The sequence below is a fragment of the Dipodomys merriami genome, unplaced genomic scaffold, assembly GCF_024711535.1.
Source record: "Dipodomys merriami isolate MVZ:Mamm:240054 unplaced genomic scaffold, mDipMer1.0.p SCAF_2, whole genome shotgun sequence".
Classification (NCBI taxonomy): Eukaryota; Metazoa; Chordata; class Mammalia; order Rodentia; family Heteromyidae; genus Dipodomys; species Dipodomys merriami.
Genome location: NW_027203381.1, coordinates 19,395,398 through 19,419,058, shown reverse-complemented (window position 1 = coordinate 19,419,058; position 23,661 = coordinate 19,395,398). Strand labels below are relative to the sequence as shown.

General features: G+C 46.6%; 1 protein-coding gene across 4 annotated transcripts in view; it reads right to left on the bottom strand.

Moving 5' to 3' along the window:
• Zbtb7c (zinc finger and BTB domain containing 7C) overlaps positions 1–23,661 on the bottom strand; it is a 283,578-nt gene that overhangs the window by 87,681 nt on the left and 172,236 nt on the right. The gene's annotated exons all lie outside the window — the stretch shown is intronic.

Below are 23,661 nucleotides of genomic sequence, written 5' to 3'. Positions count from 1 at the left end.
AACTTCCATTTCTTCAGAGAAGCAGAGTCCGGGGCCCCGCTGGCCTTTGGCTGCCCTGGCCTGTGGAAACTAGAGGGCAAGGGTGAGGTGCTGTGCCTCAGAAGGGAGGACCGGATATCTGCAGAGCCTGCCTCCCACTTCTCAAGTATACTGGGGACCAGCCGGTGCTTGTCTGAGGCCTCTGAGGGGGAGGTGCTGACTAAGCATCGAGAGTGCTGGGGTGTTCATTCTGGAGGAAGTGGGGGCAAGAGCCCAGGTGGGCTGGGGCATAGGGAATAGCTCTGAGTCTGCTGGCTGCACAGTAAGCAGGAGGGGGAGAAGGGTCCCAGTTTTCTATGCACAGGCTGAAGGTGCTGGCTGCCAGCAACTCACCCTCCTTTTAGACTGTGAGCACCCACAGGAGGAGGAGGGAAGAGTGGTGAGCTTCAGCTTCAGCTAAATCTGGCTGGGTGGAGCTGGACTTGTCACCACGGGAGCAGGCTGGCAACCCAGGGCAAAAGTAAGCTGGGTCAGAACTTGGCCAGGGTAGGACAGTGGCCACCAAAGTGGGATAAGAAAGGGGACACCCAGCAAGGGGAGACCCTCCCGCTCAGGTTTTCCGCCTTTCCTCTCCAATCTTTTTATCTCCTCCCCTTTTTTCTCTCCCCTCCCCACATACCCCAGACTTTGGCTGCAAGGCAGTGAGGAGACAGAGATGGTCTTTGCCTTTATAGAGTTGACCTTCTTGTAGGGGAAACAACCGTAAACAAATGAGCACCTATGGCAAACTCAGGTGGGTGTGAGCGATCATTTGTCTTAGCCCTTCCTTAGGTAAACCACTTGCCCATCTTCAGTACCCTCTCATCTAATTGATCCCCACCCTGAAGGACCTGGAGAACAGGAATTATAGCTCCCATATAAAGGGAGAAAATGCACGGAAGGGCAGAGAGGTGACTTCCCCAAGTTTACCTTGGGAGTGGTGATGGACTTTTTCCTGGATGGAAGTCTCCTTGTGATTTATTTCCTGACTTCAGAGCAGAAAATTCCTGGTTCTTTTGTGAGGACTATACTCTAGAAGGTGGGTTACAGCTCCAGGCAAACAGGTTGATTTGAGTTCTAGGCCTGTATATTTGTGAGGTATCAAAAGATAAGAACATGGAAGTATTTTAGTTGATTGAACTCCCTGCCTACACACACCTTTAGAATCCTGATAAAGACAATTCACTCCACAACTCTTTTTTTTTGGGGGGGGGGGGTGTCCAGTCATGGGGCCTGAACTCTAGGCCTTGGCGCTGTCCCTCAGCTCTTTAACTCAAGCTAGGGCTCTACCACTTGAGCCACAGCGCCACTTTTTTTTTTTTTTCTGCTTATGTGGTGCTGAGGAATCGAAACCAGGGCTTCATGCATGCAAGGCAAGCACTCTACCACTGAGCCACCTTCCCAGCCCAACTCCACAACTCTTATGGTGGTAATTCTGTCCATTTCTTGTTGGTATGATAGGATTAAGGGTAGTCTGGAAGTTCAATGGCTTCCCCAGACCGGCTCTTTATGACCTCTCTCATTATACTTTTGTTCCTCTTCCTTCTTTCACCACTTTCTATCACCCATTCAGCTCCTTCAGTTCTTCAAATCCCTTCCTCCTCCATCTTATTCTCCATCATTTTTCTCTTTCCACTCCAGCTCTTCGGCTTCCTATACTTAACTTTAACAACTACATATTAGGAAAAGAAAGAAAGGAAGTAAGAAAGAAAGAAAGATAGAAAGAAAGAAAGAAAGGTCTTGAAAATCTCCTCCATGAAAATTGATAACAAACTCTAGCCTTCCTATTAAAAGGACACTAGACACTAATCAAATTCACCTAAATATAACTAGTCCCCATGGTTTTATTTTCTGTAATTTAAGTTACCTATAGTCAAACACAGTCCAAAAATATTAAATAGAAAATCCCAGAAATCAACAACTAATAAAGTTATTTTAAATTGCATACGATGCTGAGAGTTACTTAAACAGTTAAACATATGCTATGATCTGCCTCAGTTGATCTGATAAGCAAGATGTAACTAATGGACAGGTAGCTGGGCAATCTTGGATACTCTGGACAAAGCAAAGATGTACATTCCAGGCATGACAGGATGAAAAGGCATGAGATTTCATCACATGCTCAGAATAGTATCCTGGGGATCAATGTAAGTCAACAGTAGCCAAATATTGGGACATTAGACCTATGTTCCACCTCACTCAATCCCAGCACGTAGGCATTGTATCATCTTCTATTATCACAAGATGAGTGTAGTAACTATCAGGTATTTTGAGAATGAGCCATCAGCATATTTATATACATTATTATAGTATAATGTTATAGTTATTCTATTTTATTATTAATTATTGCTAATTTGTTACTGTTCCTGACTTATAAATTAAGGCTTCATCATAAGCATGTATACATAGAAAATCATATATATATATATATATATATATATATATATATATATATATATATATGTTGGCATCCCTGGGAAATCTTAGAACATGACATTGTAAATGCTTTAAAAATATTCTTGCCAGGCACTGGTGGCTCATACCTGTAATCCTAGCTACTCAGGAATCTGAGATCTGAGGATCAGAGTTTGAAGCCAGCCTTGGCAGGAAAATCCATGAGATTCTTATCTCCAATTAAACACAGAAAGCTGGAAGTTAAGTTGTGGCTAAAGCTGTAGAGCACTAGCCTTGAGAAAAACAGCACCCAAGCCTTGAGTTCAAGCCACAGGACTGGGGGAAAAATCCCTAAGGCTGTCAGAAAGGAATCCATTTTCTAAGTTCATGTAATTTAGGTAAACATTGGTAAATGAGACTAGTTTAATATTGTTGGTTTAAGAAAAAAGAGCTACACCTTCTGAGTTACCAACATTAAATGTAATACAAGCACACATTTTGTACTTAAGGTCTTTTTTTTTTAGATTTTTTGTGATTTAAAAAACTGTTAACATGCATGTACTATAATAATAGCTAACAGGAAGATTAGGGGCTGACTAACTTTGTTTAATGTCTTATGGAGTTTCTATGAAAAAATCCAAGCATAATTGTTAAGAGCATCTATATTAAGTTAATGTGAGTGGAATGAAAGATTTGCAACTGGACTTTTCAATAATAACTATGTTTTACAATATCAGGCTAAAATAGTTCTCAATTTATTTTTACTAACTTGCAACTTTAGATCTATGCAAAATTAAATTAAGAATCCCCAACTTTATACCGGAATGCTGTGTCAGATGGATTTCTAGCAGGCTCAGGAACCTTAGAGTAGTTAGAGACTTGAAGAGGATTTCTCCAAATCTATAAGCACTGCAGGCACACTGGTGGCAAGTTCCTGATTTGGTTTCCCAGCCGTGAGAGGCTTGTCGATATTTAGCCTAATACTCTGTAGGGAAAGTTTCAGCCAAACAAATGTAAAAAGGTTGTTTGCTCAGTTACCATTTTTGCTGCACTAATGCACATAATCAAGCTAAATGAGACCAGCTATTTTCTAAACAAGAAATATAGTACATTGATTATCCTTGATCAAAAAGGGGTTGCTGTTGGGTGCCAATGGCTCATACCTGTAATTCTAACTACTCAGGAGGCTGAGATCTGAGTATTACAGTTCAAAGCCAGACCAGGTAGAAAAGTCTGTGAGACTCTTATCTCCAATAAACTACTCAGAAAAAGCCAGAAGAGATGTTTTGGCTTCAGTGGTAGAGTGCTAGCCTTGAGCACAAAGAGACTTAGGGTCAGCACCGAGTCCCAGAGTTCAAGCCCCAGGACTGGGAAAAAAAAAGGGAAGGGGTGGGGGCTGTCCACAGACAAAAATTTTGTGTTTTGATAGAAAACACTAGAACACCTGCCATCTTGCTCACTTTTCCCTTCACTAGTGTTTGACCAGGAAGAAGACAGAGCTAGGGATGGGGAAGAAGAGGGCATGTGTGTGCATGTTTATGTACATGCATGTACATGTGTGCTCATGTTTATGTGGTTATAATGTGTGTGAGAAAGCCTAGTAGGTAGAAAGGCCAGTGGCTGGCTGGGTGCTAGATGACAAAAGTTTACATAACCGAAGTTTCTTTATTATAATACGTACCAAACACCTCTGATACCTTCTAGAAAAGTGTCTGTTCTAGCTAGCTCCTTGCATGCTCAAGTAGATAATGGTCTTACCCCTCTTGTGCTGGTTAGTGGGCACCGAGCATGGTTGAGCAAGCTCATAGCCCTTAACCAGAGCTAAACAAATCAGCCATAATAGAAGTCTGCACAATGACCTTCACTACACCTCAAAGCCAATAAAACAAGGACATTCTAATTGAAGCTGGACATTTTTTATAGTCCAAGGTTAGACTTGTAAGTAGAGACAAGGATGAAGCAGAACTAAATAGTTCCTACAAGATCAAAACAAAAGACTTGGCCTTCTCCAAGAATCACATCAAAGAAAAGACCCACTGTTCACCCTAAGTATAGGAAAATAATCATGACAGTTGCAAGCATTGTGCTCAGAGTTACATGTATTCTTTATTTTAATTTATCTATCTTTTTATTCTTGCAAATTGACAATGCAAGAGCCAGGATCTGAATTCAGGTGATATTTATGACCTTCAGAGTCATTTTTAGCCCTGAAGAACTGGCTAAAGGACTCAGAATACTTTGAGATACTTTGAGATACTTCAGATGCAGTAGTAGAAACCAAAGTGAAATAGAAGGCAGGCTCTGTTAGTCATAACAGAAGGAGGCCACTAGACAGAGGCCCTTGCTTGAGGATAAGATGCTGTTTGGCAGTATTTCCTGGTAGAGAATTAATAGCTCTCTGTCTAGGACAGTTATCTGGCTTACATAGCCACAAGTTCAAGGACAAAGGAAACTGTGAAGTCTTTGATGAGGGCTTTGTGTCTCACTGATGAAGAGCAGAGGTGCAACAGCTGGATTGTGTGTATGCATGGTGTGTTTCTCAGATCTTTTGCCAGTTTCCTGAATAGACAGTTATAATGCAGATTCATGGGCCTCACTCAAGTCCCCTGAACCAGAAACTGAGCCCCAAATCTGCATTCTTACAGATTCCCTAGAGGGTATGGGCTGAAGTAGGTTGATTGCTTTGGCTGAAGTAACACACCTTGTCAGTGCCAGGGCTGGGATAGGAACCCTGGGAGTTCCTATTCATGAGCTAGGGCATTTTGCCACTTCAATCTCCCACCAGGTGGGAGGGGAAAATATCAAGCCTGCATTCTCTGTGTCCCAATCTCCCTGTCAGTTTTGACTTCAACTGCATTAGGAATTCATGTCCCAGTGCTCTGCTTGGATTTTCTGCCCTGAGAGCTGGGGTGTCTCTGCCCAGGGCCCATTATCCTACGTGAACCCTCAGATCAGGGAGAGGTCAGTCATGCACACTTGCATTGTGAGCTGGAAGTAGATAAGAGGCTGGGGGAAGGGTGCTTGAAGCTAGGAAAACAGTGGGACAAAGGTGAGGTTGCATCCAAGGGGAGGGACAAAGGCCAGCCTGCCTCTCAGAGTCATGGGTGCAGAGAAGGGACAATGCACTGGGAAGGTAGAAGAGGGTAGGTAAGTCCAAATACTGGGGGAGCAGGGATCCATGCACACCTAGTTAGCAGTGTGTGGCTACTTATATGAATGGGAGAGCTGTGTCCTTAACTGGGCTCCTTAGCTAGACCTCAGAGGCTCCTGAAAACCCAGCTGCCTGCTACATAAAACTGAGTATGTGAGCATGGTTCTTTTGCTAAGGAAACAGCTCAGGGTAACATAAGATTTTCAAACAGAGTTTATGTCTTCAAAAAACAGAATTCAGGTGAAAGTTGGGAAATGTAAACAGGTGCATGAGCTACATAGGTTTTTTACCCATGGAAGGCAGAGAAGAAATGATTACAGATGGTCCTCCCCAGATAGATGAAAAGATTCAGAGGGTAGATAGATAATAGAAGATGACAGGTTAGATTGATGTTGATGATGATGATGGTAAAGACAGATATAGATAGATACAAAGGTAGATGTTAGAGAGACAGATAGATGGTCCCTGTGTAGATGCAACAAATAAATCTGCAGGAAGTAAATCAACACAGTAAGGAATCATTATTTATGCCACCTGTACATTCCAGTTTTCCATGTCATGAGAGGGCCATGGCAGAGCCCAGAAGAGGCAGGCTCTAGACGCAGAGGTGTTCAGAGTCACTGCCCTCCAAGGATGATGGGAGGTGAAGATAAAACCTGTGTGATGTGATGAAGTCAGTTGTGGGAAAGTGGGATTTGGTTTCACAACTTTTCCAGAGCGCTGTCTTGCGTAAGATGGGACACACTTGAAAATATCACAGTGAGCCCTTATTGAGTATTTGTTGGGTATCAGACACTGTGCTAAGCACTTTACAGGTATTATCTTGTTGACTTCTGCAGCAGGCCTGGAAGTTGGGTCAGTACTGAACTTTCATTTTATAGGGCAGGTAATAATGGCTCAAAGATGTTAAGTCACCTGCCTCAAAGCCAGAAGCCATAAGTGGACCTCTAGAAGAATGACACCAAAAGTCAGGTAGGATGGGTCTGCAGCTGGGGCTTCTGGTGCCTTGGCCCAAGGCAACCTTGGAGAGCAGGGATATCTTGTGGTCAGAATCAACCTCCTCTTTGTCATCCATAACAGGACTGGACCCCAGACCCTGAGTGTCTTTACTTTCAAAACAGTGAAGAATATGCAGTTGAAATTTGCATAAGTAAACAGCTTTGTGTGTCTATGTGTGCTGGTACTAGGGCTTAAATTTGGCCTGGGCACTGTCCTTAAGTTTTTTCGTTCAAAACTGATGTTCTAGTACTTGAACTACAGCTCTACTTCTGGCTCTATATGTGTATGTTGGGGTGGAGGAGGAGGGGAAACGTGTTACTTGGAGATAAGAGTCTCACAGGCTTTCATTCCCCAGATGACTCAGAATCATAATCCTCAGCTCTCAGCCTCCTGAATAGCTAAGATTACAGGCATGAGCCACTGGTGCCTGGCTAGTAAGTAGTTTCATATTAATAGTTGCTATTTGTTGGACAGAATCACACAAAAAAAGAAAAGGCTTGACAGCCATTTTCTTAATTCCATCTTACAACAGATTTTAAAGTACCAGTATGTTTAACCAACTATGGATAATGAGGTATAAGGAGGATAGACAGCCCGCCTGAGGTGAGCTAGTAAGCATAAGAGACTGGAAGGCCCTCACCTCCTTTGTTCTTTTTTGTCTCTTGCTAACCAATGCAGAACCTAGAGATGTGAGGATCTGGCTCTTTTCTAGAAGCTGATAATGGAGGAAAATCTCCCTACCATAGCCAAAGAAGAAAAGGGAAGGAAGGAGAGAAGAAAGCAAGGGACAGAGGGAGAAAAGGAAGAAAACATGGATAAAAATCTTAATATGTGTCAGGCAGCACAAAAATCTCTAGTCCAAAAAATATAGCTATAATTTCAAAAGCCTTGCAAAAAGGGGGCACTGGCCACTGAACTGGGGAGCAGTGTTCCCTGAGCTATTTACTGCAGGATATAATCAGAGGTATGACATGTGTCTTTTTGACTATGGTTTTTGAGGTCAGAACCTATGGCTTCATACAATGTTCTTGTGAAGTCAAGTAAAGGTTGGGAGCATGCTTCTTTGCTAAAAATTAGTAGGCTTTTTTGCTCTTTGCCTTTCTTAGGCTTTTGATCTTGATCCTCGATACCTTGGAATCTGAAAGGACTAAATGAGGGAGGCCTAAGAACAGCTGTGTCAATGACAGGCTAATACAGGTGGGAGTGGACTGGGAAAAATGACATGGGGGTCCATGCACATCACACAATGTAGAGCTGTATGCAGAGTACCATGATAGTAGAGCACATAGCCAGTGTTTCCAGAAGGCAAGGTGTGTGTGTGTGTGTGTGTGTGTGTGTGTGTGTGTGTGTGTGTGTGTGTGTGTGTGTGTGTGTGTGTGGTGGGAGAGGGTCAAGACCACCATGATTCTGGGAGTGGCTGTCACTTGGGGTCCTGACAAGCATGAATGACCATGGGTCAGGGGTTCAGGAGTCCATCAGGAAGAATCAGGGTGGGGGTAGACCTGAGGCCATTGTAGGGATGAGAAAGCCCTTCCCAAAGGGCCCAATGGCTTTTGAGACCCAAAAAGAGAGTCCCTTTCTGTGAGGGAGTCAAGGTCCCTCATTCTGAGCTCTGACACCATGCCCAGAGGCAAGATGAATGGTGGACTATGACCAGGAAGAGTGACTGTGGTCCATGACTGTGACCCAAAAGTGAGACTGACCAAACAACAGTCTTTTCTCCATAAGGGGTCTCCACAAGCCACCTTGTTGATTCTAAGAGGATCCCTCACTCTCCAGACTCTTGGGGAATTTCCTCACATTTTATCAAATAACCTCTTGCTTATTAATCTTGAACATAACATAAATGTCTGGAGGAAAAAGCTTATTATCTTTGGGACTGACTTATTATAAAGATTGTTTAACCCTACTTTCTTCACTAGTCACTTTATGATTGCTGTTTTCTCATGATACATAAGTCCTATTATCCATCCCTATATTTCTCATATCCATGTCAAGTAGTGACTGCAAGTGACAGGCTGCCATCTGTGTCCTCTGATCAAATCAGTTGCTCTCTGAGCTACACTGTCACCACTAAATGTTCAAGTCCTAGTGCCTTTGTGTGAATGGCTTTAATGAAGAATAGAAGAGGTTTGCATACTAAAAAACAAAACAAATAAGCCTTAAACCCCTTGTCCTGCCATGCCGATCCTCACCATCCCTGCCTCTTGGATCTGCCAAAGATGGCAAAAGCGGGTAACTGGCTGACTTTTCATTAGCAGACTTCTAACCTACATTCTCATTTGCCCTGAGGTATGTAGGCTTGGAAAACTAAATACGTTAGGATTGTGCACAGAACAAGAACAAATAGGCTCCAACTAATCTATTGGCCTATGGCCCCCTAAGGAATGTAGGTTAGGGCATGGGTTCAGTGACCTCTTTTGGTGGTTCAAAGCTATTTGATTTTCCTTTCCTTCTTTTTCTATTGTCCTGTTCTTCCTTCCCTCCCTCCCTCCCTCCCTCCCTCCCTCCCTTCCTTCTTTCCTTCCTTTCTTCTTTCCTTCCTTTCTTTTCCTAGATAGGGCTTCCCTGTATTGCCCAAGCTAGCCTCAAACTCTTGACCCTCCTGCCTCCATTTCCCAACTGCTAGGATTACAGATATGTGCCATCACACAACTGGCTTCCTCTTAGGCAAGGTCCCAATCCATACTTAGTGCCAACCAGTACATCTAGAGCTGGAGGGAGGAGGAAAGCAGGCACCTTGTAAATGCCCTCAGTGTCTAATGATGGTGGTCTTTGCTTCCTCCCTTTTCCAAACTCACAGGCTCAATAAGCTGTGCCAAGCAGGAATAAGAAAATATCTGGGCTGGACAAGCTGACAAATTAAAAATACCTATGTTAGCACAAGGGGCCAACTATGGCTCCCAGCTATGTCCTTCTTCCTCCTTCTCTTTGCTTTTGGTGGATTTGTTTCCGTTCCTACCAAGGGTCTTCATCAGAATGATGGGTGGTTTGTTTTTGAATAGGGCTGCAAAAGCATTAGCAAAAAAAGCCCTGGCTAGCTTTCTCATCACTCTGCTTCTAACAGACCACAAGATCAGCATGAGACTGAAGTGTTTCCCAAAGCCACAACCCCAAGAAAGGGCTTGTAGACAGCGACCAGCTGCTGTCCCTGATCCCCTGTTAGGCTACACGGCCTTGGGCAAGTACTTTTTCTTGGTCCTTGCTCTTCTTATCAGTAAAATGTGGGGTCTTAAAGGGATTAGGAGGGAGGGAGAAGATGAAGTTGAAGGCTCTTTTGTGCTTTTCCATCTGTGATTTTTTTTTTTTTTGGATAAAGCATTCTCTGACCAGATTGGAAGAATTGTGAATGGACATGGATGGATCTACCTTCTCCCAGCCATGGGGTCTTTGCTGGACTCAGTTTTAATTATTGACCTGGCAGTTCATTGGGGTTGGTTCCTCCAGCAAATGTATGGTACTGGCCTGATAGGATTAGAAGGCAGCAGATCGCAAAAGTAGATGGCAAGGAGAGGTCCATCTGGGGCTTTGATGGCACTTGATTTTGGCAACTGTTTTGGGTAGATGGACAAGACGCTCCTGTGGAAGGGACAGGCTAGAGCAGAGCATGAAACTGGAAGAAAGTTCCTGGGGCCCTCTCTATAGAGTGTCAAGGGGTTCACTTTGATTTTTCTCAGCCTTGCATATGCTTCTAAGCAGGTAATCAGAGAGCTGGGCAGAGGAGCCCTAGACCAGGGGATATTTCCAGTTCCATTGGCTATTCCAGATCTATCAAGCACAAGCATTATGGGAGGAGGGCAGGGACTACAGAGTGAAGCCCACCCCTGACTTCAAGCTCAACCCCTATCTTCATTCACTGCTTAACCAATTGGTTAACAATGGCCCTGTGTTCACTTCTCCCAACTAGTTCAGAATTTCTGGAAGGGGGTAAGGTTAATGGGGCAATCCTTTTTCTTTCTTTCCAGTCCCTTTGTCCTATTATCTAAAATAATAGCACAGTAGTGGTTTAGGGACCTTGAAGCCACATTGCCCTGGTGTGAATCATAGTGATATTCCAATTACTAGCTTCAGTTTCCTTGTCTAGAAAATGATAAGAATAATCATCCTTATAGGGTTCTTGCAGGGATTTAGTGCAGTGACACTCATAGAAGACTTAACATAGGGCCTGGCACATAGCAGATACCTAATGGGTATTTGTAAACAAAAGGTTTACCAATATGAATGGAACTGAATCTCTTCTAATCAAAATTCATCATCACGACAAGCAAGTCACCCTCATATACCTTCCATCCTTCTCTGAATTGTGCATGCATTGGTAATATATTTATCTAGGGTCTGTATCCACAATACAAAGGTAAATTTCACCACAGCCAAGCTCAATTAAAAGTTAAAAGCAGCAAGTCTGTCTTCATGAGCTTCTGTTATGATGAAAAGCATTATTTTGCTCATTCATTTCAGCCTCTTTCCTCTCTAAATACCTAATTGAAATTGACAAGAGGTTGGAATGTCTTGAACCTCTCCTGCTTTCACTTTACCCTAAATGTTGCCCCAGCCCATGTGAGTACCAGAGCAATGCTCAAAACAGCCAACACCTGGCAGGCAGGATCCCACAGGTGTGGAGGACAAGTTTGAAGAGCCCCAAGCAGCCCAGAACTGGCATCAGAGGCCTTCAGTTAGAGACCACAGATCTGTAATGCCATGGTCGCCTAGCATAATACCTGGCAGGGACACAGGATGACAGGCACCCCAGCACGAGCAGACATGCCTCTGTCTTGAGCAACTTGTTCAGCTATTGGTTGAGGGTAATGAATGGAAAAGAGTCACAATATTAATCACTCTGATCTAGAGTTTCCAATTTGGCTCACGATTAGACCTACCTTCGATCCACAGGCTCCTCAGGCACAATAACTTGGGTTTGAAGTGACCGAAGATAATGCCAGGCTCCTCTGGTACTATTACTGGCTGGCTGGATGCCCACCCTGAAGAAACACTCTCAGCAAAAAGGGCTAGAACTCAAAGGTGCCCTGGCAGCCCTGGCTCTTCTCACTTTTTTCAAAAGACATACTAGGCTGGTGGCTCATGCCTGTAATCCTACTCAGGAGACTGATATCTAAGGAACACAATTTTAAGCCAGCCTGGGCAGAAAAGTCCATAAGATTCTTCTCTCACATTAACCCAAAAAGTTGGAAGTAGAGATAGGCTCAAGCAGTTGAGTACTACCCTTGAACCAAAAAGACAAACAAGAGTGAGTGGCCCTGAGTTCAAGCTCCAGTACCAACACACACACACACACACACACACACACACACACACACACACACACACACACACACACACACACACACACACACACACACACACACACACATCAATCCTGCTCTCTTGTTGAAGTTGGTTTGGCCATCTCATCATCATTTACAGAACATTTACTCAGTGGCAAGTGTCACATTATGTTCTCAACATAGAGCTGTCCTAAAATTAAAGCACAGTGTAACAGGAGTCATATTGAAACAGGAGCTAGGAGGCCAGCAGTATGACCTTGGACAGGTCATTTCTCTCTTAGGAATTAGGGGCCTCATCTATAAAACCTGGGGACTGATCCACCTTTAAAGATGCTGGTTAATCTGATAAGTAAAATCCCTGATATGTTGATAGTGACAAGCTTGATCAAGGAACTCCAGACTTACAGAAAACAAAAGCTCAGGGACCTACACAGCCACATGGAGGGCTCTTGGTTTGCTGCCTTGGGATGAATGCGGTGAACCTGGCCACAGGGAGACACAGAGACAGGACAGTGGGGAGTCTTAGGGGGTGGGTGCACCCAAGAACCTTTTTTTTTTTTTTTTTTTTGTCGGTCCTGTGGTTTAAACTCTGGGTTTGGGCGCTGTCCCTGAGCTCTTCAGCTCAAGGCAAGCGCTATACCATTTGGAGCCACAGCGCCACTTCTGGTTTTCCAGTTGTTTATTGGAGATAAGAGTCTCATGGACTTTTCTGCCCTGGCTGGCTTTGAACCATGATCCTCAGATCTCAGCCTTCTCAGTGACTAGGATTACAGGCGTGAGCCACCGGCACCTGGCACGAGAACCTTTTTGATGTGATATGAGGGATCCTTAAAAGATCTTTACTGCCCCAAATATTTGCTCCCCAACCCCTAATCCAGGGTTCTTATTCTGGGGTTCTATCGTTTGAGATAGATAGGTATGTCCGGCAGACATACTCTACAAAACACAGATGGTGACAAGAAAGATGTGAAGAGTTCAGGTCCCATGCTGTTCCTGTCGCTGTTTTCCTCCAGGCTCTCGGCGGAGGAGGGAAGGGAGCGCAGGCCACCAGTGGGTCCAGGACGCCTGAGGCTGAAGGAAAGGAAGAGCCCCAGAAGGGATCCTGTGGAAGGATTCTGCAAGGAGGGCAGGCCTGGGGGGGGGGGGAGGGACAGAGTTCAAGTTAGGAGACCTGGCATGAAGTCCGTAGGGGCCTGGACTGGGGGCGGGGCTGAGGAAGAGAAAGAGCTGTCGGAGGTCTGCATTCTCCTGGAGGAGTGGGAGAGGAAGAGTTGAGGGCAAAAGCCAGTTGCCTCCCTTGGCTAACTAGTCCACAGAGAAAGGGGAGGAAGGGAGGGAGAAAAGAGAAAGGGCGGCTCAGGAGACAGGGTGGGGCAGGACAGGGGGAAACTGTAAAATCAACCAGGCGAAGCACGAAAAATCCTCCGGCCTGGAGAGGGGAGAGGGTGCTGGCCAGCATCCCAGTTCGCCAGGTCTACGCCCTCGAGTTGCCCGGCCTGTTCAGACTGGTTCGCTCATCTCTCCCTCCCCCTGGCTTGAACCCTGAGAAAGCAGAATGGGGAACGTAAAGTAACCACAGCTGCTCCACCCGGCCGTCACAACCGGAATTTGCAAAACCCCGGAACCCCAAGCCACGCGTTCTTAGCCCCACCCTCTCACCTAACCACGCCCCCAAGAGCTCTGCCCCGCCCTTCCACAGGCCCCGCCCATCGACGGCGCCCCGCCCCCTCGCTCCTCAGCACCTGGTTCTCGGTTCCTTCTGGCTGGAGCGGGAAGGCGGGGAGGGGGGGGGGGAAGGCATCCTCCGGGCTCCCCGGCACCGCGACCCTCCCTCCCGCAGCCCCCTCCTGTTTCCGGGCCTCTCCTGGTTCTCATACCGCGCCCGCCGACCTTTCACCCTCCCCGTTCCCCGGGGGACCGTGACTTGGAAAGGCGCGACGCCTCCCCAACCCGCAGTGACCGCGGGAGAGGCCGGCGCCTGCCCGGGCGGGCGGGACCAGCGCTGACCTGGGAGAGCCGGGAACGCCAGCCCGGACCCCGCTGCCGCCAGCCGTCCGCTCCCAGGCCAGGCTCGGTGCCAGGGCCCCGCGTGTGCCCTCCCGCAGGCCGCCAGCCAGGCTGTCGCTATCACGGGGGAGGGCCGGGCCAGCTGCGAGCGGCCCCGAGGCGCGAATGCCCTCCCGGCCCGGCAGCACCCGCTGCGGGGAAACCCAGACCCGCCCGAGGCAGGGAGCTCGGTGCCCACGGGGAGTCGGGGCGGAGTGGACCCCAGTTCACTTAGTGTTTTCTCCCCGGCTTCTCCGCGCCTCGGGTGTTGCATCTGTAAAGTGGAGCTTATCGTCGTTCGTCGCGGAGTGGGGCGATTACTCGTAGCGCTCACGCTACCGCTTCCCGCGCTCGCAGTCGGGGACGGGCCCTACCCTTGGTGTTTTCAAGGATCCGTTTGGCACTCAGACCGCTTGGTGCGCTGCAAGACTTGGCATGGAATCTCAGCCCTGCCACTTCCTAGCTGGCTGAGGCCCCAAGGAAAGTTTTCTTCCTCTCTGGACAGCCCTCCCCTCATTCGCCCAGCAAAACAGGGGTAACGATGACAATCTTGCAGAGCCAATTTTGTCGTTAAATGAGATCATCTGAGGATGGGCTTCAGGGCTATATTTAGAACACAGTAGGTGCCTCTCAGAAAATAAACATCCGAGAGCTGAGAGGGTGGAGATGGGAAGGACAGACTCCGTTTCTGCTACATCAGACCCTAGAAAAGGTCTGATCTGTGTGAGAAAAATGCCACTCACAGAAACATACATCAAAGCTATCATCCCACCGGGCGCCGGTGGCTCACGCCTGTAATCCTAGCTACTCAGGAGGCTGAGCTCTGATGATCGCGGTTCAAAGCCAGCCTGGGCAGGAGAGACCGTGAGACTCCTATCTCCAAGAAACCACCAGAAAACCGGAAGTGGCGCTGTAGCTCAAGTGGTAGAGCGCTAGCCTTGAGCTTAAGAGCTGAGGGACAGCGCCCAGGCCCAGAGTTCAAACCCCACGACCGACAAAAAAAAAAAAAAAAAGCTATCCTCCCATACTCTGGCTCAGCATAGAATCTGAAGTGTCCCAGAGAGATATTTGGGAATATAGCCACAGTGAGGCAGCAGCCACTATATAGATGCTTAAACTCGTGGGGCTTAAACTCTGGGCCTGGGCACTGCCCATGAGGTCTTCAGCTCAAGGCTACTTCTCTACTGCTTGAGCCACAGCACTACTTCTGGTTTTCTTTTCTTTTTTTTGGTCAGTTGTGGGGCCTGAACTCTGGTCCTGGGCGCTGTCCCTCAGCTATTCAGCTCAAGGCTAGCACCCTACCACTTGAGCCACAGCGCTACTTCTGGCTTTTTCTGCTTATGTGGTGCTGAGGAATCAAACACAGGGCCTCATGCATGCAGGGCAAGCACTCTACCACTGAGCCACCTTCCCAGCCCCACTTCCAGTTTTCTAGTGGTTTATTGGAGCTAAGAGTCTCATGGACTTTCCTGCCTGGGCTGGCTTTGAACCGCGATCCTCAGATCTCAACCTCCTGAGTAGCTAGGATTACAGCCATGAGCCACCAGCACCCGGCTCAGCTTCTGCTTTTTGTCCTCAGACAATTTACCTCTTTCCCATCCTGACAAGCACAGAGACTGAAAAGGACAATTGGAAAACCAAGAGTGCACAAGACCTCTGCCTTTTAATAACTGTGACAAATCTGGTCATTGCCCCTGGGTGGTCATGCTTTTTGAGTGCTTTAAAGCTCATCTTCCTACCTGAAAGCATTTCTACCTATGTTTGTGAGGTGAAGCTACTTTCTCCAGGGGTTGCACTGCCAGGTCTGAGAACTCCTCAGCTCTCTAGCAGAATGGTGGGATCGGCTCCTGAATACCATTCTTAGAGCTGAAAAGAGCCTGATGAGCAGGTCTCCATCCTTCTCACTTACAGAGGACAAAGCAAAAGCCCAGAGAAGTAAAGGGACTTGACCAGTTCATGTATTGTTTTGGGGCAGAGCCATCTTTCAGCCCACTATAAGTCTGACTCCAATTAATTTAGTTATAGCAGCAACTGTCACAACTAATAAACCAATGGCCAAGGCTGATTCAATCCTCTTTGAATCTATTTCACGATATAGAAGAGGTGCTTCAAAGGTGCTTTTTCTTGTCCCTTGGATAAAAAGACTGCAGGAGAAAGGCTTGACATTTCTGCCTCCATTTTGTATGTGTCTCTGTTCTAAGCCATTCTCTCTGTAGTCACTTTGAGATTACCTTGAGTTTGGGAAGGACTGATAACATCTTTATGACAAGGGGACCAAGATTACTTTCAAGAAACCATACAGCCTTCCTCAGGACAGACTATCCCCCAGGCAATGATCTCCTGACCAGTGATGGCAGTGGTAACTTCTCAGAATCCCTGTCAAAGATAAGGACAAAATATGATTAACTGGGCCATACTGTGGCCAGGTCTGTTTTAACTACACATGCCTTTTGCACCCTGTCTATTTAATATAAAGCTCATGTCTGAGCCCCAAAGATGGGTGAAGATGGCCTAAAGTGCTGACTTCGCATAGGTGCCCATGTCATATAATAAACCTCCTTTCTCTGTCCTTCACTATGTCTCTTTATTTGACTTATAGAGGTGACTGGCTAGACCTGATATGTAGAACCCTTGGAGTTTGGGTTTGAGGTCTAAGAACCCTGTTTTCAGCTTTACTGCCAGACAGTAAGTGCTTCAGGAAGTGAGACTGGCATTCCACATTAACACAAGCAACACTAACCTGGGTGGGAGGGGGTTAACAGTGGGCAGTGGGTAACAGCTCTTGCCAGGTCAGGGGGAGGGGATTTGCCTTTGTGATCAAAGCTGCAGGTTGCATGAAGAGAATCCAAGGACGCTGAGCTCAGAGTACTAATATGCATTTTTATTCTGCAATAATTTTCATACTGAGTTCAAGAGGCACCAGTTCCAAGTACATAAAACCAAATCAAATTAAATTAATTGATTTTATTGAAACCTGCTGCAGTTGTATTCAAGCCCACAGCCAGGGGCATGACCCTCATGAAATACTAAAGGGGTTTTTTGAAATAATTATATTAATCACACCCTGGGTTATGTACAAGAGTTTGCTCCTGAACTCATGGAAAGGCATGTTCTGGTCACAGCTACAGGCAGGAAAGGGGCATGTGGCCCCTGCTCAAGGGAGTAAAGACCCAGACTTATTCCCAGGTCAGTCTTGCTTCCTGCTCTTTTGGTAACACACACACACACACACACACACACACACACACACACACACACACACACACACACACACACACACACACACACACACACACACACACACACACACACACACACACACACACATTTACAATCACCAGCTAGAACTCCTCTGTCTTCTTCCCTGCCTAGCCTAGCTCAGTCTAAAGTGCTTTCTAATCCCTTCCTCCATGACCTCCAACCCCCAAACCTCCTACTCACACTCCTGGGCTAGAAGCAGCAGAAGCATTTGCGTGCTGGCTATTGTTTCATGAAGAACAATTTTATAGCACAGGCTAATAAACCCCTAAAACGCACAAGATGGGCCCCTGCCTTTTCTTTGATCTCTTAGGAGGTGCCAAATAACTCAGGTGGGATTAATTTAACCATTTCTAGTGCTTTGCCCTCAGGAGGTTCTCACAGACCTATACTTTCTGAAACAGAGGATTCTACATTCATAGTTCATTAAATCTTCACCAGGCCCTTGGTCCCTTCCCCTCATTGGAACTGTGGTTCTTATTCTACAGATGGAGCCTGCACTCAAGTGCAGTGCTCTGAGTTTAAACCCTAGTACCATCAACAAAAATAAAGGTCAGGTAATGTGGCCTAAGCCATCTGGCTGATTAGAACATAATGCCTTAGTATACCTTAAATAAGCCTTACTGCTGTTCAACAGTGATGACATCACCTCTTGAAAGATCTCGCCACCAATGAGATTCCAGCTTCCAGGGTAGAAGGGACACTCCCCAAGCTCTTACTGTACAAAGGAGGACTTTTGCAACACTGCCAGGAGAAGGTTCTTGTCAAAGGCCACAAAGCAATTTAGAGAGAGGCCCCTGCCTCCTGTAGGCTCCCAGCTCTGAATAGCTTAGCCATGAAAACACAACTTTGGGTTCTGCTTACTCATTTGTGGGCTAAGACAGACTTAAATTAGCCGACCCCATAGAAACAACTAACCACTATGGAGTGGCCAGGGAGCTGCCTGCAGAATGGTAACTCCCAAACTATGGCCTCATGAACACCTGCTTTGGCTCTTGCCTTAACCTGCAGGGACACAGCCTGGGCTGGCTCCATTCTGGTTATGTAGAACTTTCTAAGCTCCCCTTCTCAGTTCTTCCTCTGCAACTTGCACACTTCTCTCACTACCAAATGCTATGCTCTCAAGGTTAACTTTAGATACTAGCCAACATGAATCCTCTCCCCTGTCCCCTACCCCCACCCCGTGCCCTGTGAACTTGAACTGTTTAACACTAATGAGGGACATGATCATCAGAACCATTACAGCTACTTTTCATGGCCAGCCACTCATACTGCTGCCTTCTTTAATCACTGTCACAATCTCATTTTACAGATGAGGAAACAAAAGGAAGGTGAGTAGAGCCCAATGACAAAGCTAGTACCTGGTGGTAAGACCTGGACTCAAAGTTAGCGCTCTATTTAAAATTAGCAATGATTTTTATTAATAGTACAGCATACTTGTCTGGCACATATGCATAATGTACCTCTTTTTTGAGGAAAGGTTTCATTATAAAACCCAGCTGGCCTCAACTTTTCTATCTTCCCACCTCAGTCTCCTAGGTGCTGGGATTACAGATAAGTGACATGTCTCTATGCCTGGCTCTTCCTCATATTTTTATCTCTTGTGGTAAATTTAAAACAGAAATATTGCTACTTGAGCCATTTAAAGTGCAAAATTCAGTGTCATTAAGTACATATACAATACTGTGTGTCATTACCACAACCTAGTTCCCTAACTTCGTCATCAACCCAAACATAGACTGTAACCATTTTTGATCAGTAGTACCTTCTCATTCTGCCTCCCTCCTTGCCCCCTCTACCCAGCCCCTGATCACCTCTGATCTCTTCTCTGTCCCTATGAATTTATTGTTCTGCCTGGTTTACATAAGTGGAGTCATTCGGCATTTGTGCTTTGCTCCGCAAAACTGGTTCTCCTAAGGGTCAGCCAGTGTCCTCAGTGTCTCAGGTCCTCCATTTGTCACCTGCCAAAAGGACACAGAGGTCATGGTAGGGCCAGTCCTGTGGGACCCATGTGTCCCTAGTTACGAGCAGAAGGACCTCTCTTAGTCCCAGGCAGTACCAACAGGCTAATGAAGCAGCATATTAAAGGCAAAGGAAAATGAGTTGCTAGCAGGAAGATGAGGCAAGAGGTGACCCAATATTCCCAGGGCCTAGGTACTACATGGGTACTACACTGTCAGAGGCAGCCAAGAGACCATACTGGATGCCATACTGGATGATGGTTTTCCTGATATGGGTCCAGAAGCAACTGTCTACATGAGAACAAGCCCTTTGGAACTTGACCACTGAAGTTATCCACATTTACTGGCTGCCTTCTATATACTGAGCAAGGAGATTGGCTGGGTCATGCAGGCCTTATAGAATGTGGGTGGTAGGAAGAGAACTCCTGATGCTGTTTCCCACTCCCAGCCCCCACCCAGGAAGTGGCCTCTTCCTCTATCCTGTCAGGAGGGGCCCTCAGCTGAAAGCCCAGAGCTGAGCTGGCCCAAGGCTCTGTTCAGCCCTGCCCTTCTCTGGCTGTCTGAACCCCATCCTGCCACCCACCAGTACTGTCTTTGCCTACTTTCAAGCACAATGGTTTGTTCAGAGGTAATCCTGTGACCCATCTCTCCTTGGCCAGAAGCAATGTCCACAGCCTCCCCCAACCCAGGCCTCCCTCCCACTCCTGAATCTCCACTTTGAAAGCTCTCCTTACAGGCCATGCAGATGCAAGATCTCTTCCAGGCCACAACCCAGCACCCACCCTAGCTTCCCCTCCCGCCCTGCCTCCCCCTCCCACGAGCCAGCCTACCCATTTCCTCTGCCCTTTTCACCCTTTGGCGCCAGGACCAGCTATTCTGAGACTGGCCCAGAGCCTTCCCCCTTCCAGCTGCTCCTTTACTGGGGCCTCCATTTCTTGCCTTCCCTCCCCCCTCCCTCAGAGTTAACTTATCCAGCACACACACACACACACACACACACACACACACACACACACACACACACACACACACACACACACACACACACACACACACACACACACACACACACACACACACACAAACTTAACTACTTGGAAATGGAAAGTATAAGCCTGCAAGCCACTGTATTTCTAGGTTTTGTGTGTGTGTGTGTGTGTGTGTGTGTGTGTGTGTGTGAGAGAGAGAGAGAGAGAGAGAGAGAGAGAGAGAGAGAGAGAGAGAGAGAGAGAGAGAGATAAAGTATGAATATGTGAGAGTGAGAGTAAGAGAGTATACAAATAGAATTATTTTTCAAAGCAATCTTTTCCCCTTTGCTAGAAACAATGACGATCTCAAGGATGAGCCCTGACAAGATAAAGTCCTATTCTGGTCACCTCCATTTCTTGCTTCTTTTCTAGCACAGCAGCTGCTGAGGTTCAAGGTTCCTTTGAGAAGATGCAAGGGCAATGACGGTAGAGCTTATGAAATTATACTGAGTGGTATGTTTGAAAAGACAATTTTTTGTGTTGGGCTGGGTGAAAAGTTTCCCATAAAAGCAGCCACAATCAGATAAAGGCGCTTCCACATCACTAGTTTTAGCAGAGTTTCAGATTCCTGTCTAAGAGGGGTAGGGAGGGAGGGGACCACAGAAAGGAAAAACAAGTCCAAGTGCTCTGATTTGGCCTTGGTAACAAGAAAACACATTGTGAGGGCATCATGTTCAACATTCACTTCACTGAGCTTATCATTAAGAAACCAAGGGCCGGGCTTGGCACAGCGCCTGGGGTGGGTGGGAGAGGGCCAGGGGGAATGTCAGGCTGATAAGCTGACCAGGACCTTCGGGTCCAAGGCTCCTGTAACAAGGTCCTCAGGAAAGCTTTGCCTGCTATGGGACAAATTCCTAGGACCTCCTCATGGAAGCTTCCAGATCCTGAAGTGCCAGCCAATTTGTGTTTGACAAATTCATGGTTCATATGTTGGGTTTTCTAAGCACAACACAAACCTGCAAGTCATCAAGGGGGAAAGGTGAGGAATTTGAGTAAATAAAAGTTAAAGTCTTCTGTATGACACATATGCCACAATCCAAATTAAAAACAAACTAGGAGAAAACATTAGTGTTATGTATAATAGGCACAGTTTTTAAGGATGTAATATACATTCAATACTTAAAAATCAATAAGGAAAAGAACCAAGTGTTCACTAAAATTATTTAAACATAGGGACTGAGTTGTTGCTCAATGGCAAGGCATTTGCCCAGCATGTACAAGGCATGAATTCCATCGGCACTTAAAAAAATAAAAATTAAATTGCTGCTTCACAGTATTTTAATATATAAAAACCAACTATTAAGTGCTCATGAAAAATGGGAGCCAGAGAACAGGTATTTTAGAGGAAGGGGACTAGGATACAGAGCTAGATTTGGAAATCTAGTCACCTATCATAGGAAACCTTCGGCAAATCATGTTCCCATTTAGACAGCGTCCTGGCTAATATTTGAATGGAGGTTGCATCAAGAATGGTCTTGTGTCTGTCACATCCTGCATAAAAATAACTACATATGCTTTCTTCCTTCTCTGAGCAGTTCCAGAAAGCTTATCTACCCTCACCACTAGAAAACTGATGAGACATAGAGTACTTTTGGGACCATTTTCCAGTTGTAGAATTTATGGCTACCCAAGAGCAGCCTTGGTAAGTGGATGGCCAGCCTGCAACTCTTGTTCTGTCCCTGCAAGCGGGTGTGTGTGGGGGGGTGCTCTTCCCCTACTACACAGGAGTTGCCATCCATGTGACTGCATGAGGGTGGCATAGGAAGCAGAGAAGTGCTCTCATAGCACAGCCTTAATGATGAGGTAAGGAGTAACCTGCTACTCAATGCCCCGCCCTGTACTACCAGTCAGTGTACCCTACATTTGGCCTCAGAGTCTTTAGTATACTGCAGGACCTCAAGCACACATTGTTTGCCTATCCAGGCCTAAACAATTTGGCCAATTAGCATCTTACTTTTCTATGTTAAGGAGCCTCTGGGCCCATCAGAACTGGTTAGGAACCCTTCATTGCAGCTCCTGGTGGGTCTTACAACCTCTCCAGAGAGCCAGAAGGCTGAGAGGAGGACTGGGGGTCCTGAGGTTCCCTCTTCCTGAAGAAATGCTAAATTGGGGATGGCAGAGAGGGATCAATAACAGAGGCACATTCTGCCTCTGTAAATTCATTAAGCCTCAGGGAGGAGCCTTTTCAGATCTGTTCTCTCTCAGGTCTTGGCTGATAGGTTGGGAGATGAGGCTGCCTTCCTGCTGGTCCTCAGCTGCTCAGAGGCAGTTGAGAAGGCTAACATCCCAGCAAAGGAAGTACATGGGCACCCTCCCATATCCACACACTAGTGCAAGGCCTGACTTTACAAGTGCCTCTCTTAATGGCCTCATGCAGCCAACTTACCTTGTTGACCTCCTCCCTATACTGACAGGTGACAGAAGTCTTGTTTGCTAGATGGCTGAGGTCCAGGCAAGTCATGGGTGTGGTGTCCCCTGCTGGACAACCAGCAGCAGTCCTTTACTTCCTAGTCCCACATATTGCTGTTCCCTGGGTTGTGAGCATAACCCGCTAGCAAACTAACACCCAACCAGATGCCAAGCTGGGAATGGGGCTTTCGCTGCTTCAACCTGAGAGTGGCAGGTCCCAGTCTGCTGGATCTGGACTGTAAAGTCCATTTGGAACTGAGTCTCCCAGAGCCCATGGGGCTCCGTCATCCAATTCGCTCAGATCCAGTTAAACAGAGGACAAAGATGGTCTTATGGCCAACATCTATTTTCCTTGAAAGAAACTTGCCTGGCTCTGTCAGCTCTTGAGGAGAGCTGTTTGAGATTAGGAGTCCAGCCCTGGGCTGAGACTTCAGCTAGTCCCTTTACTCTGAGAGGACTGTCCCAGGGACACCCCTCCCCCACCAATCCATCTATCACCAAGTTCTGGGAGTTGATCTCAGTCACAGTGTGGCTAGAAAGAAGCTGGAGGAGTCACTTCCCATGATGAGAGAGATTGAAAGCATCTGAGGGCAGAGACCTCATGAAGGACATGTGACCTCATTGCCACAGACTCACTCCAGCTAGTTGGACTCTGCACAAGAAGTGTCAGCTTGCTTCCCTGGACCCCAGACACATAGGTGTTTGTGAATAAATGACAGGACTATTGCAAGGTCGCTACCAAACCCAGCGCCCTCACTGATTTGTCTGGGGCAAGGGCTCTGCAAGGCAGATGAGACTGACCCAGTAAAGGATGAGGAAATGGAGGACCAGGCCAGAGTTAGCGCTCAGTCCTTCCTGTGCCTAAAAATCCCTGGGAGATTCAAAGCTGAATAAGAAGCAGCCCTGGTTCTCAGATTGTTTGTACTGAAAGAGGCAGACAATTGTCCAACTACCTGTGACAAAACCCAGATATTGCAAGCCCGCCTCAAAAGCTGGGGCCCGCATGTGCAAATGGCAGGTAGAAGGAGGGAGAACATCCCGCATTCCGTTGGTGCCGAATGTCTTCCTTCCCAGCACCTCTTAAATATCACCATGCCACCACTAACTGTTACTCA